The sequence below is a fragment of the Stigmatopora argus genome, chromosome 24 (genome assembly GCF_051989625.1).
Source record: "Stigmatopora argus isolate UIUO_Sarg chromosome 24, RoL_Sarg_1.0, whole genome shotgun sequence".
Taxonomy (NCBI): domain Eukaryota; kingdom Metazoa; phylum Chordata; class Actinopteri; order Syngnathiformes; family Syngnathidae; genus Stigmatopora; species Stigmatopora argus.
In genome coordinates, this window is record NC_135410.1 from 3,427,064 (window position 1) to 3,443,374 (window position 16,311).

The 16,311-nt window shown below is 44.1% G+C and overlaps 1 protein-coding gene across 10 annotated transcripts in view; it reads right to left on the reverse strand.

Annotated features, from left to right (window-relative positions):
- The window catches only part of tut4 (terminal uridylyl transferase 4), a 140,446-nt gene extending 124,225 nt beyond the window's left edge, over positions 1 to 16,221 (reverse strand). For 6 of the 10 annotated variants that reach the window (XR_013298446.1, XR_013298447.1, XM_077594616.1 and 3 more), the window contains exons 1-2: positions 14,410 to 14,570; positions 13,307 to 13,485 (exon numbers count right to left, since the gene is read on the reverse strand). The gene's annotated coding sequence lies outside the window, so the exon portion shown is untranslated. Of the gene's footprint in view, positions 1 to 13,306; positions 13,486 to 14,409; positions 14,578 to 15,485 lie in introns of those variants that run through there. The other 4 variants (XM_077594617.1, XM_077594611.1, XM_077594613.1 and 1 more) reach the window with 4 other exon arrangements.
- Between the last annotated feature and the right edge of the window lie 90 nt (positions 16,222 to 16,311).

The following is a 16,311-nucleotide window of genomic DNA, read 5'->3' on the forward strand; positions in this document are numbered from 1 at the left end:
TAGACCAGACATGGCCGCGAAAGTCGAAAAACCACAAAGTAGGATCACCCCTATTATTACTACCATACTAGATGCTTTTGCGCCTATACAAAAATTAAAGTACAGAAGCACAATAATCATGGTGTATTTATTAAATATTACAGCTATAAGCATATGCAAAGACCGTAATGTATTAATATTTAAATATAATCCATGTATAAAAAATTGCAAATACTTTAAATACTGTACTCAATGAAAATAGGTCATCTCCGCTTGATATAAATCCAAAAAACAGGTTAATCCAGGAGTGGGCAAAGGGGTCCTGCAGGGCTGCTGTGGGTGCGGGTTTTTGTCAAACCGATCCAGCACAGACACTTTAATGAATGAGATTTCTGCAGAAAACAAGGAGCACCTGACTGCATTCTACTGATTGAACTTGTAGGACACCAGATTGGTGAAAAGGTGTCCTCTTTATGGATTGAAATGAAAACCCACACCCACAGCACCCCTTTGTGGAATAATTTGCTCACCCCTGGGTTAATGGGAGTTTTAGCCCAAGTCCGCCTTTTCTTCGCACTACCTTCATTGCACCGGCTTGCTTTGGATCCATTGTGTTTCCTGTTAGGTTTATTAGTCTTACATTATTATATATTTGCATGCAATGAAAAAAGTGCTTTGCTTACTACATCTAAAATGCCTGCTTGCAACGAAGTAAATGCTTTGCTCCTTAGACTAAACAAAAGGGAAGCCGAATCCACTTGGACTGCTGCAGTGTGGAGAAGATCCTTCAGCTGCACATGACCTTCATTTGTTTTGACTATTTGACGTCTCACTTCTGTTTCCCACCCCTCCCTTGAGAGTTGAGACGTCCATTGTAACTAGGGTCCTTGAAGTTAATAAACAAGGAAAAGAAGCGTGTGACGCCAGAACGAACCTGGGTCGAGACCTGAAAGGTTCGATTTCTCCTTACAAGAAAAACCCAGATCGTCTTATCTCTTTATTTATGTGTGCATATGGGAATGCCTATTGGTGAAACTATCATATTGGTCCTACGAGCCTGGGAGTCAATATACCGAAGGAATCCAGGCGCTGAGTCGACATCTGAGAAAGACCGTGGCCACGGCATCTAAGACCCTTTGCAGGCTGGAAGTCAGCTGAGCGCCTGGGTTCCCGACGGTTTTAGACTCAGCCTAAAAGACTTGAAGACATCTCGGGTAAGTCCGCGTGAATGTTTGCATTCGTGAGGAGTTTCCGAATGTGGGGGAAGCATTCATGTGAGGGTCTATTTGTGAGAGAAATTGATAAGATCGCATCCGGGAGGACAGCGACAGTAAAACCCTGAAAATACTAGTCCCCAACAGGTGAAAAGACAGAGTATTAGTCTATAAAACTGAAGGGCGTCGGTGTCCTGTACTTAAGACGGTCGGTACTTAAGCTCCGAGAGTATACTTGTGTGCTGCGCGTGTAATGATAACCTAAGGAAAACAAACGAAAGTCGAAGGAGAAATAAAAATAACGGGGAAATTATTAACCTGATTACACACCTGTTTCAAAATGGGGAGATCGAATAGCAAGGCGGCTAGTGAAGACGATCCGAAGCAGCGGCTGCCGTGTAAAGATTGGAAATTTGTCGAAAATCCAAGCGCTTCAACGGTTAAGCACCTTAACTTATGGATAAACAAATATGAGTTTGCTGGCCATCTTAATATACATATAAATAGTAGACCTGCAGGATAAAATGTGCACTAAGCGGAGGGGTGATCTATATAAAATGGAGAAGGATGGATATGATGATACCAATTATTGTTTTTTGATGGCAAAACAAAGTGTGATGGAAATGCAAAGAAAGTTGACCGCAGTGGGAATGAGCATGTTGATAAGAGCAAGGCGGCTGGAAAAGCAGAACATGCTATTTTGTTCAACAGAAATGAGGATTATGAGACGGTCCGGTGGGTGAAAAAGAATAGGGGGGTCTCCTCGACTGAAGGATAATTTTGTTACCAAGATAGGTGGCGGGGGCGTTGGAATGTTACCCAAGAGAATGGGAGAAAAGAAATGAGGAGGTTAAACGGAAATCGAGTTTTCAAAAATGCTGCCTGCTGGGGTTTGTGGAGAATTGGGGCGTATATCGCGTGATTGCCTAAACAAGAAGGCCTCTAAAATCGGCATGACGAGCCGGCATGCCTCCTCAAAATGAATTGAACGAAGACTTTCAATATGAAGATGTTGAGCTAAATTTAGCGGAAATACTGGCATTTGATATGGTTAAACCTGAGATCACATTGTTCATGATTGAAATACGATTAGATTTTTTTGTGGAGCTTGTAAAACTGCAATAAAAATGGATACTCCAGGTGCTAGGCGTACAAAGCGGAGGGTCTTTGTGACAACGGCAGGTGGTCAGGTTACCGCCATTTCGGAAACCGTTCCGGTTGGGATAAGTGATCCGGATGGAGAGACGTGTAAAATGTCTGTGTTAGTAGTACCTGAATGTCCTGTCAATTTACTGGGAAGAGATGACCTATTGCAGCTTGGCCTGGCTTTGGTCCCCTACGCTAGCGGGAATATGGTGGTTAAAAGACGAAAAGAGATCCAGAACGGCCAATTAAATATTTTGCAGGGTTGCCAACCTGCGTTCTTTTATTATACTCAAGATTTGCCAAATAATACACCGACTGCCGTGAGGAGCATCCTGTTAACTGCGGCTGCTAATTTGATTGAAATGTGGTGCAAAATGACTAAGGGGCCTGATGAGGCCTATGAGAAAAAATTAGCTTGGGCCACTCCGGCTGAGGTTGAGGTAGACTACCTGTATGCAGATGGTATGTCTACAGTTGTGGGGGGGTGAGTGTTCTGAGAGGTTGAAACCCCTTTTTCTTGAATGGTCAATTCCACACATTGTACTATACAAGGCATACGATGAGAGGGGGGGAAGTGCTACGTGACTTCTTACATGCAAAGGGGGCGACCGATTGGACGGAGTTAGAAAAAGGGCTTGATTATATGCAGTCATTCAGCGTGTACCTTTTGTGCCCGACCCGCACAAGCTACTAAATAATTTGGATCCCTTCCATGAAGACATTACATCAATTGGCCCTTGGGGTTGCTGAAGCAAACTTGTGTGCAAAAAAAATCATTTTTGCTATGGGTTAGTTGTGCTTGCAGTATATTTTGAGATTATGGGGTCTCGGCAAATTGTGTTATGTGGTTGGATACCGGATGAAGATTTAACTTATTATGGACAATGGTAGTTTTCTCTAAAATGCAATATTCACAGCTAAAAAGCGACATTTCAAACATACCTTGCTGGGGAGGCATTTGTAAACAGAGCAAAACAAGACATTTGTGACAGATAAGATGTGTGTGTGAGAGGAGTAATCCTGCTTTTGCAGCGAGTCTAAAGCTCACAGTTAGCGGCAAAGAGCGTGCTTCCTTTGAACGAAAATTTCAGAATAAGAGCAAACCATGGTCTGCAGGAAATGCAGGGTTCTGCGGTTACTTTCGGATTTTACACAAGAATATCTTTCAAGGTGATGTGCAATTTGATAAAAGATTGGTTTGTTTGGCTTCAAAATTGGGAATAGAGCAAGATAGCCATTTTTGACCAATTTGTTGATTTTGAAGGGCTCATAAATAAAGAAAACTAGCTTTTGGAGGATAAAAGATTGTAAATACTGTTTTTGAATGGTTGGTTTGTTCAAAATACTTTACCATGAGAGATTAGTTGTTTAGAGAAGAAGGGATGAGAAAATTGACAATATTATGACATATTGGCAACAGTTTGGATTGGAATGGATAACTTTATTCATCCCGTATTCAGGAAATTTCGTTGTCACAGTAGCAAGAGGGTGAGGATGCAGAAGTAGGAAAGGCATTTTAGACATAAATAGATAGGTAATAAGTTAATAAATAAATACATGAATAAATATATAAATAAATAAGCGTGTCACTGAAGTATATACAGTGGTACCTCGAGATACGAGCTTAATCCGTTCCGGGACTGAGCTCGTATGACAAGATTCTCGTAACTCGAGCGGAAGTTTCCCATTGAAATGAATGGGAAACAAATTAATTTGTTCCAACTCTCTGAAAAAAAAAAAAAAAACAGGATATTGGATTGAAATTTTTTTTTATTTCTTATAATTCGCCATATATTGACAAAGTAATAAATAACGAGTGGTTTGATAGTAATAATGTGTTTAATAGGAGTAAAATTAGACACATTTCGCGGAGGGTAGAGACAGCGGCATACACGGAGGCGGGGGGGGGGGGGGTGTTCGGGGGGGCTTTATCCACGGCAACAATGCACTCGTAAACGAACAAACAAATTTAAATTAACTTGGATAACTATATACAGACACTAAACGTTTAATGTAACTTCAAACAAAACTAAATTCTTAATTTGTTGTAATCTGTTTTACCTTACGTAGTTCTACGGGTTGACACCACCTGGCCGCTCCGCCGAAGTCTTCAAAACGAACGCATCAAGAGTTGTTTGTTTTTGTCTACCCTTCAAAATATTTCGATAATGTCGCATACAAATGTCATCACAATAGGATAACGCACGACCACTTGCCAACGAGAAATAGTCTTTAAAGAACGATCGCGGGAGCATCTTTCCTTAGCAAGAATAACAGGAAATACAATAGTTGAGCTTACCCACGTATTGATTGTGGGTAATGAAGTTTTATTCTGAGAAAGGTTGCCATTGCCTATGGGTGTTGTGTGCACGAGTATATTTCATTACACAGAAAGCCCTCTTTTTGCCCGCCTGTTGTGGGTTTCCTGGTCGGATGAGAAACTCGTCTGAATTAATCGTTCCGTGCTCGTAGATATTGTTATACACGAAAGATATGCAAAAAAGACCTGGCTTGGTCGCATCACGAAATTTTGATCGCATGACAGGCGAATTATTCGATCGAAATTTCCCTCGTAAGACGAGAATTTTGTATGACGAGCGGCCGTATGACGAGGTACCACTGTATAGATATACATACATATACACATACATGTGCATACACCTATACATATACATACACACACACAAGCACATATATGCATACATACACATGGATGTACATGCATGCCTACGGTAGGTCTTAACACCCAGCCATTTTTTTAGTTAAAGAGCCTGACAGCTGATGGGAGGAAGGATCTGCGGAAGCGCTCCTTCCTGCAATGAGGGTGCCGTAGTCTATTGCTAAAAGAGCTTAGGAGGGACTCCACAGACTCATGCAGGGGGTGGGAGGTGCTGTCCATGATGGACATCATCCTGGTCAGCATCCACCGCTCTCCCACTTCCTCCACAGAGTCCAAAGGACAGCCCAGAACAGAGCTGGCCCTCCTGACCAGCTTATTTAGCCTGTTCCTGTCCCTCTCCGTGCTCCCGCATCCCCAACAGACCACTGCATAAAACACTATAGATGCCACCACAGTGTCGTAAAATGTCCTCAGCAGTGTCCGGCACACTCCAAAGGACTGTAGACTCCTCAGTAGGTAGAGGCGGCTCTGGCCCCTTTTATACAGGGCATCTATGTTTGTGAACCAGTCTAGTTTGTTGTTGAGGTGAACACCCAGGTACTTAAAATTCTCCATGATTTCAATGTCTGTACCCTGGATGTTCACCTGAGTGGTCTGTTGAGGATTCCTCCGAAAATCGATGACCGTTTCCTTTGGCTTACTGGTGTTGATGTAGAGGTGGTTTTGCCTACACCAGTCAACAAAGGCTGTGATGACTCCCCTGTACTCCAGGTTGTTCCCGTCCGTCACTCGTCCAACAATAGCGGTGTCGTCAGAGAACTTCTGGAGGTGGCAGTTGTCTGTATTATGTTTGAAGTCTGATGTGTAGAGGGAGAAGAGGAGTGGGGAGAGCACCGTGCCTTGCGGGGCCCCGTGCTGCAAGCTACCACATCAGATGTACATTCCTGAAGTCTCACATATTGTGGTCTGTCACTGAGGAAGTTTATGATTCATGCGGCTAAGTGGTTACTTACTCCAGCCTCTTCCAGTTCCCTCTCAGTAGGACCGGCTGAATGGTGTTGGACGCACTGGAGAGGTCAAAAAACATCATTCTCACCGTGCTTCTGGTGTTCTCCAGGTGTGAAAGAGACCTGTGCATCAGGTAGGTGGTAGCATCTTCCACACCAATGCCTGGACGATAGGCGAACTGCAGAGGGTCCAGCTCTGCATTCATCAGGGGGCTGAGGTGATTGAGGATGATTCTCTCCAATGTCTTGATCAGGTGAGAGGCTAATGCTACCGGCCTGAAGTGGTTTGGCTCCCTGGGGTTCGCAGTCTTTGGAACTGGGACAAAAACAGAAGTTTCCCACAAGGTGGGGACCTTCTGCAGACTGAGGCTGAGGTTGAAAATATGCAGAATCACTTTGACAAGCTGATCCGCACACTCTCTCAGTAGTCTGGAGGTGAGGCTGTCTGGACCCGTAGCCTTCCTTGCCTCGATCTTCTTTAGCTGTTTTGTCACCTGATCGACAGTAATGCAGAGACCGGTGGAAGAGGGGGAGGAAGAGGAGGAGGAGAACTAGGGGGGAGAGTTGCTTCTGGTCTGGGGGGTCAGGGGAGTGGGGCAGGACTGAATCTGTTAAAGAACTGATTCAGTTCATTGGCCCACTCCCTGTCTCCGGACTCCGGGTCTCTCTCACTGTTGCCTCCATGGCCCGAAATGGTCATCAAGCTCATCCAGACCTCTTTGGTGTTGCCTCTCTGGAGTTGGTTCTCTAGCTTACTCCTGTAGATGGTCTTTCCCTTCCTCATCTCTCTCTTCAGCTCCTTCTGGACCATTTTCAGACTCTCCTTCTCCCCAGACCTAAAAGCCCTCTTCTTCTTGTTCAGGAGGGCCCTTGGATCCCTGGTGACCCACGGCTTATTGTTGGACAAACAACGGACCTTCTTGGAGGGTACAATGTTCTCAACACAAAAGTTAATATAATCTGTGATGCAGTGAGTCAAGCTGTCAATGGCTTTCCCATGTGAATTGCACAGCACCTCCCAGTGAGTGGTCTCAAAACAGTCCCTCAGTACCATGCTGGTCTCCTCGGTCCATCTTTGTATGATCCTCGTGGTAGGTTTTATTTTCCTCACCATAGGGATGTAGGTAGGGATCAGATGGACCAGGTTGTGGTCTGAGCGGCCCAATGGTGGGAGGGGGACTGAGCTGTATGCCTCCTTTGTGTTGGCATAGAGCAGGTCTAGAGTTTTTTGTTCCCTGGTGTGGCACTTCACATACTGAGTGAAGGTGGGGAGAGTAGAAGCCAAGGGAGCCTGGTTAAAATCACCAGAGATAAGAAGGAGAGACTGGGGGTGTGACGTCTGCAGCCGGGACACAGTGGCGCGAAGCATCTCGCGAGCGACTGCCGCATCGGCCGAGGGAGGTATATACGCAGTTATTACGATAACGTGCGAGCACTCCCAGGGGATGTAAAACGGCCTGAAGCTAACAGCTACTAGCTCGATATCTCGAGTGCAAAGTTGCTCCTTCACAGTAATATGCCCGGGGCTGCACCATTAACTATTAATAAAAAACAGCTAGTCCCCCACCTTTCTTCCTACCGCTCTCCTCAGCATCTCTGTCCACCCTCACCAGCTGAAAGCCATCCAAGGAGACGAGAGAGTCTGGTATTAGTTCATTCAGCCAGGTCTCCGTGAAGCACATAATGCAGATTTTCCGATATTGTTGTTGTTGTTTGGTAAGCACCGTTAGCTCTTCCATCTTATTGGGGAGATATCTTACGTTCCCCATAATAATAGAAGGAATGCTGGGTCTGAAGCGTCGCTTTCTCTCCTGACATGTTCGTCCAGCTCTGCATCCTCTTCTCTTCCTCTTTAACTCCGCGGGGAGGTCCAGGTCCCGGGGAATCCAGGTGTTGCGTAGCGCTAACAGCTGATCCTTTGTGTAAAACAGCGGAGGCATGGCTGAGTGGGTCAAAAATGTAGTAATGTAATGTCCAGAATTCGCTAAGATAAACTAAACTAATAGATCAAAGACTGCCTCTCGCACAACTTGAGTCTTGGAGTAGAGCAGGGGTCTCAAACTTGCGGCCCGCGGGCCAACTGCGGCCCTCGGGATGATAATTTGCGGCCCCCGTCTTAATATGAAAGATTAATGTTCGTGCGGCCCGTAAGATTGATATGAATGACACTTGTTGTGTTCGGAGCTGAATGAACCAATCACGGTGAGGTATACGTCTCTGGAGGGCGGGACATCGGCCGGGCTGTCCAGTGCCTCGCTCACTCACTCATTCATTCCTCCAATCAGCTGGGCGGAGGAGAAGCCGTTAAGCCGATCACTCCGCTCGGCGCGCACACTCCTCCGCTGCTCTCAGCATACAACTGAATGAGGCGCTATGATCCGTGATCCAGCCTGTGTCAGTGTAGCCATCTTCGCGAGCGAAACGGAGAGCGAAAGTGCGCATGCTCCACAAACCCGCGCGACTGAACGTGAAAGATCAACCCGAGACTCATTCCAAGTGGAAAAACATATTACAGAGCCCCAGAGATGTCTCTTTCAAAGCCTGGCGTGAAGAGAAAGGTCGTTGATGAGCACAGACAGTTTCAAGAAAAGTGGGGAGTGCAATATTTCTTTGTTGAACACAGGGGCACTCCGACGTGTCTCATTTGCACTGAAAAAGTTGCGGTGCACAAGGAATACAATTTGAAACGTCATTATACTACGAGACATGCTGAGGAGTACGAAAAATACCAGGGAGATGAGAGAGCCAACCAGGTTGCCAGTCTTAAAACATGTCTTCTGAGGCAACAGGATTTCTTCAAGAAGGCTACCAAAGACAGTAATGCAGCAGTCGAAGCTAGCTATGCCGTTTGTGAGTTGATTGCTAAAGCAGGAAAGCCATTCACAGAAGGTGAATTTATCAAAAAGTGCATATTACAGGCTGCACATATTGTCTGTCCAGAAAAGAAAAGTCTGTTCAACCACATCAGCCTTTCTGACAACACCGTGGCAGAGCGCATTTCTCACCTGTCAAGTGACATTTATGATCAACTGTGTGAGAAAGCACAATGTTTCAGTGTATATTCAGTGGCTCTTGATGAGACCACAGACATCACAGACACTGCCCAGCTCGCAATATATGTCCGTGGTGTTGATGACAATTTTAAAGTAATGGAGGAGTTGCTCACAGTAATTCCAATGCATGGCCAGACCACCGCGAAGGAAATATTTCACCAGCTGTGTGATGCCATTAAGAATGCCGGTTTGCCATGGAAGAGCTTTGTTGGAATAACAACCGATGGAGCCCCATCAATGACAGGGAGGAAGAATGGACTGGTAGCACTTGTTCAAAAAAAACTGGAAGAGGAGGGTGTGGAGGAGGCCATAGCTCTGCACTGCATTATACATCAGCAGGCCCTTTGCAGCAGATGCCTGAAGTTTGACAATGTGATGTCTGTCGTTGTGAAATGCGTCAACCAAATCAGATCCAGGGGCTTAAAGCACAGAAGGTTCCGTGCTTTTTTAGAGGAAATGGAGTCAGAATATGGGGATGTGCTCTACTTCACTGAGGTACGTTGGCTCAGCAGGGGAAACGTGTTGAAGAGATTTTTTGAGTTGAGAGCAGAAGTAAAAGACTTCATGGAGATAGACGGGGTTGCTGTTCCTGTGCTAAGTGATCCCAAATGGCTCATGGACTTGGCTTTTCTTGTTGATATCACACATGAGCTTAATGTACTGAACAAGAAGTACAAGGCCAGGGGCAACTTGTCAGTGCTGCCTATGACAACGTGAGAGCATTCTGCACTAAACTTGTGTTATGGAAAGCCCAGCTCTCTCAGACAAACCTTTGCCATTTCCCAGCATGCAAGGCTCTCGTGGATACAGGCACACCATTCAGTGGTGAGAAGTATGTTGAGGCCATTTCGAAGCTACAGGAGGAATTTGATCACAGATTTGCAGACTTCAAGACACACAAAGCCACATTTCAAATTTTGGCGGACCCCTTCTCCTTTGATGTGCAAGATGCCCCTCCTGAGCTTCAAATGGAGCTCATTGACCTGCAGTGCAACTCTGCACTCAAAGCCAAGTTCAGGGAGGTGAGTGGAGAAGCAGACAAGCTTGGGCAATTTTTGAGAGAGTTGACCCCCAGCTTCCCTGGACTTTCCCGAATGTTCAAGCGGACCATGTGCCTTTTTGGGAGCACATACTTGTGTGAGAAGCTCTTCTCCACCTTGAACTTCAATAAGTCCAAGTACAGGTCCAGACTTACTGATGAGCATCTTCAAGCTCTACTGAGGGTCTCCACTGCTTCCTCCCTCAAGCCAAATGTGACTCAGCTATGTGAGAAGAAGCGCTGCCAGGTCTCTAGCAGCAAGGAGTAGGCAAGAGAAGCCGTGTTCAGAATATTTCATATTCAATGTTCCATTCAAGTTCAGAAAGTTAGAGGTTAAAGAGCTGTTAATACAGACATTTGAAACGGAATAAAAATAATTCATTTTCTCTACTTAGGCAGCCAGTGTATATCTCTCATTATTATTATTTTATTTTTGTATTACTGATTGATTGATTTTTTATTCATCTTTAAGTTAATTTATCTAATTCATAATTTTTTGTAAAAAAAATAATGATATTTGATAACGTTGGAATGTTTTATCAGCGCTTTTCTTGTGGAAATCCTGATGCGGCCCAGTCTCACCCAGACTTGGCCTCTAGCGGCCCCCAGGTAAATTGAGTTTGAGACCCCTGGAGTAGAGTCTTGAAAGTAACACAAAGAGTTCATCACAGCCACTCGCATGGCAGTCGCTCATACTGACTGACTAGGGCGACAAACGGCGGCAATTGAACTTCCAAAACAAATTTCCATTTGTAGATGTGTGGCGCGCATATCCAATACATTAATTACCTATTTCCTTTGGGAATGATTATTGCTGATAGGACAGCAAAAGGGGGTGAGCTGCCAAGGAGCCCCACTGGGGATGGCGGTCTCCACCTGTGATGAACATTTGGGGGCCACTGATGTATGGGTAAACGGCCCAAATGGAAAGACTAGTGGTTAGCGCATCAACTGCACCCGTCTAAGATCTACTAATGACAGCCGGGTGGATCCCGACCTTCCAGAGTGTGGAGTATTCATTGTGTCCTTGAGAATTTGTGGGTTTTCTCCGGGTACTCCAGTTTTCTCCCACAAACCAAAATTACGGATGCTAGACTGGTTGAACACTCTAAATTCCCCTGATTATGAGTGTGAGTGTGAGTGTGGATGGTTGTCGGTCTTCTTGTGTTTTTGATTGGCTGGCCACCGAGATATAAACAATCGATCAGATATCAAGGTGAAAAAGACATGGGAATTCGGAATCGATTTCTGAAATTGCCTATAAGCCCTTTTCAGGGATGGCGGTGACGAATTATGGGAAAAATATTTCATCAAATGACATTTTTGATGAAAATGCAGCTCCAGTACTCCAAATTTTAAACTTGACGTGGAGGAACAAATAACGTGCTCTGCGAAATGAGGAATTTGGAAGCACTGAGAAAAAACAATGAACAAATTTGTACATCAGCTTACTTGGGTGAGCTGCCATATTGAGTCATGGGAAGTACTATGTCTCGAGAAGGGGGATGTTGGCCTTGGTACGGTGCCACTACACAAGGTTTAAGTTGTTTGCACAAACTTAACCTGTGCTCGGCATATCAGTGCATGATATGGAATTCCAAAGAACCATTGATTTACAATGATAATGGCACCCAAATTGTGTTAACAAAATAATTGACGGGATTGGCAAAAGGTTCCATATTTCATTAGGAAATCATTGCGCCTACATAACGAGTTCATCCGGGCAACAACATGAAAATCCTATTTGGTAGACCATATAAATCGCCATTATTCACTGCACGAGTGGAACTGGATGATGAGGCTAATCTGGCCGGCTACATAAAAAGAAAATCTTTAAGGAAACGCATTGAATTTGGGTTAGCAGAAGGAGACTGTGCTTCTCAACAGGAAACGGACTGGACCAACGGTGGAGCCAGGAGCCTGGGTGCTCAACCTACAGTATAAACGAGAAGCACTAGAACGACCCAATGTGGGAACGTCCATACCAAGTGTTGCTGACCAACCAGCAGACATGAAAATAGCCGAGAGGGGGATGTGGAGCCACCTTTTGCACTGTAAGAAGGTTCTCTCAGTTGAAACTTTTGAGAAGACAGGTGAGAACAACTTTCTGACGTAATAAAACGAAATGAACTAGATAACCACTCCAATATTGATTGGAAGGATTATTGCTCACGGAGCAATGCCATATACCATCGGGAACTCTTTTATATTGGTTTTATTGTCTCCATATGCAAAAAAAAGGTGAAATTGTTTCAATTGAAACTCAACCTTCTTACAAAGGGTTAAAACAAACGACCAGACGAGGGAAAATATGATCGGATGTAACAACTCCCTCAATCACCATTCTTTGGGGAAAAGTGTTTTTACAAAAGAAAAAAAATGTGTCCTGCTTGTAAAGAAAAGAAAAAAACATTGAAACGGTGTCTATCATGTTGCGAACACAGTGAATGACAAACCAATTTTTCCACTTTGCTAACACAATTGAAAAATCCAATTTCTGAAGCCCATGGAACATGTCATGTAGGTGTGGATGAAACAGAGACTACCCCACTCCAAGTGGCATCCTTTCACGAGACAAATTAATAAAAGTGAGCTGCAGGGCCGCAGCATTTGCAGTAGGTAAAACAGTATGCCTAGAACGAAACCACCGCAGGGGGTACACGATCCGGACACGGATGCCCTTGGCCCGGTGATTTCATTGGATTTCACTGACATGATTAAAAAGGTTTCGGGTTGTCATAGTAGATTCCTTTTCGGGATTGCCAAAACCATATCCTTGCAAATCTAAAACAGCAAGTAGAGTGATAAAACATTGGTCAATCTCTACATTCCAACAAAGTCATTTCAAAAATAAACATCTCCAAGCTGTGGAAAAAATGCTAGGGCTGAAACATCATTTTGGGTCTGTGTACCATCCACAATCACAAGGACAGGTTGAACGCATGAACAGGAACATCAAGGAAAAGATAGCCAAGGCTTTAGCTTCACACTTAATTGGTTGCAGGCTCTCCCATTGGCATTAATGAATGTTCGGATGTTATTAAATTCTTCTGAAGGTTGGACCCCATTCGAATGTCACACTAATAACCGTTTCCTGCACCCACAGTTGCATTGACTGCTGTTGAAATTCCAGGCCCACCTGGACTCAACCATCAATTTCTCCCATTTGACAGAAAGACAACCAGACGCTCCCTTCAAAATTAATGTTTCCGAATGTGTGGTTAAAATTAAACAAAAAGGGTCTAAACCTTGGTGGAGGTCCCTTCCGGGTCACTGAGCGGACGGCCACAGCAGTATGTCTTCAAGGAAAGGGGGACACATGGTTCCACATCTCGTCTACACGATCCCCCAGATCTGCCTCAGGCTCAGCCATCTCTCCATCAGAGGACAACCGGAAAACCACATATTTTCTGGTGCCGGCTGGCAACTGTTGACAACATCATTTCACAAAGGTTGATTTCACGGTATAAGGGCAGAATAATCCCAGTGAGTCAACCCGGGACCAGGTAGTCTAACCCCATGGTCCTCAAGAAGCCGACTGCGCCCCAGCTCTACTCAGCCCATAGGAAAAGCAGCAAGATCTCTCTACGTGGTGTTCAACATGGGACTCTCTTCGACGCAGACATTGGCAGGGATGACCATCGCCTTAGTGGTCGTCATCCTCATAAGGCTAGAAGTCGCTGCGGAAGCAGCCGTAGAATGTCCCATCTCGACCAGTAAAGGAGAATGCCTAATGATTCCAGGAAATGCTCAAGCCATGTTTTAATTAAATGCTTGCAAAGTTTACCCTTGTTCTTTGGCTCCCAATTATCATTATTATGTCTTCTGTATCTTGGTCGTATTATCCCACCGTAGCGAACTCTGGGTTTGATTGGCAAATTTCCTGTCTCTCCCATCCCCACCCTATCAAATGTGAACAAATTGCTAAGTGCCCAATTTAATACGAGTGGGCCCCCCTTGATGCAGCTCATGCTCGTTTAAGTTTAACAGTGGATCTTCAATCACTAAATATCTTCTCTCTCCTGAAACTGCGTACACCAGCTCCCCTCAAATCTCCACTGCCTCAAATTGTATAAATTTCTTGCTAACCCCATATGCTTCGAACGTAGGCTTTACTCATTATTGCATCTGTCAGTAATTCCTTCAACAAAAGTGTTTCAAGGAATAGGTTAGGATGACTTTTGCACAATATTTTTTTTTGCAAGCTTGACAAAAATTAATCAAACAAACGTGGACCTTGAACAAGCTAACAGAACCAAAACAAGCCCACCCCTTTGCCACAAAAGGCGTATTCAAAGCCATGAGCATGGACTTAGATCGGTAGTAAAAAAATAAATGGCAATTAACTTACTTTTGATTTCTAAAGTTGATTAAAATTATCATTTAAATGTCTTCGAGATTCTGTTCTACAAGATGTGCAGCGCAAAAGAGGGCGTTCGATCACAACAAAAGCTTTTGACGACGTTTGCATTACACCGTTGCATTGTGGGAGAGAGTGTGACGATGTTTATTATTGTTAGTGTTATTATTATTTCAATATAATAAAGTTCAATAAACAATAAACTGCCAGTGGAGAAAATAAATAAAATTACCAAACATTGAACAGAAATACAGGCTCACAAATGGGTTTTGTCCTAACGGGATTGTGACCAGGAACAAAATCGTCTTTTTACTAGTAAGCATGCGCGTAAAGCGAGTAACAGCATCAGATAATATAGAAATATACGTGTATATTAGACGTAGGATTTTTTCCCTCAACCAGCAGGGCAAGTAGTACATGCCAATCCAACCTCGGTTGCCCACACATTAAAATAAAGAAACACCGGTAACAGCTGCGAATGTCGCGACTGTTTATCATGTCATTTTTTTCCGGACAGCGCGGCCTGATTTGATGAGTTTGAAACAATTCTCGCGTGTTGGTAAGGTGATGTCGCTTTGATACAAAATAAAACCTCCGGTTTCCTTGTAAAATAAAGGCCTGTGTCAACGAGGACAGCGAAGTATCCCTATACATTCCATTTTCATGAACAGATAAAAGATTTATTTACTTTTTTTTTCCATAAGATTGTAATATTCTCATGCACAAGATAAACTCGTGATAGCTGAATCTTATTTTTTACTTTCTGATTATCAATCGTTTATTAACAAGTGGCTGACGAAGTGGTCACCGCACGTTTCTGTGGAAATTCCACAGGTTATCGCGCGATTGCGCCTGAATTCGTGCGCTCTCGTGAGAGCCCTCGTGATTTCCTGTCTGATTCGCGCAAACATTCGCAACCGCTGAAGATTGAGACGTTATCTTAGTCTTGATGCAGACGCAACGCAACCGTTACCAGTGTAGTTTTGTAGTGTAATGACATTCAACACTTCGTAGACATTTCACGGGCGGTGAAATATGTCTTGATCAGTATGCTTGAGAATACCTACTGTAATATTCCTGCTCAGTCGTCACTCCCAGTGCTTAGCAGGAGGATAAATAATCACAGGATCTAGGATGGTTGAATTCACTGGGGCATTTCCTTTTTTATTTGCACATCATTACCCCATTAACATTTCTTCAAAAACACTGCCGCGTGACGGAGCCCGACGTCATTGACATGCGCCTGGGCTGAACCAATGTACGGATTGTACCATTATTCCCGAAACACTACATACCCCGTACCGGTAGCGCGTCCTTGTAAGGATATCCGTATACTATCTCAGATGACTTTGGCGGAAGGAAAACGTCTGACACCCTGGACTGGCCGCCAGTCAGTCATGGCTTCCTGACTACCAGGGAAAAAAATGTTGTCCAATTACATTTATTTTGAAATTCCCCAAACTATGTGAAGGAATTGGAATACTGCAAAAGGAATTTGGTATCATTGGAAAGCTCCGAATGTCCTCTATAGAGCACAAAAGGAGTGCGATTTGGTGCACTGGGTGGGAGACAATTAGGTTTACAAATGTCCTCTACAGAGGAAAAATTGAACTACTGGTATGTAGTTAGGAGGATATGGCACACCAAATGTATTTTGAGGGAGGAAGATAATTTGTAGTTGCGACTGCTGTGGGATGTTCTTTTCTTTGTTCTGAACAATCTGGCATATTGGCAATATTTATAAGATATAATATTGTTTGCTGGATTTAGCATTGTGCATTTCTCTAAAGTGAGGTGTGGTTGACAGCAATATGGTCATGCAAGACAAGTAACTCACAAAAGTGAGTACCCCCTCTCATTTCTGCATATTTAATGATATCTTTTCATGGGACA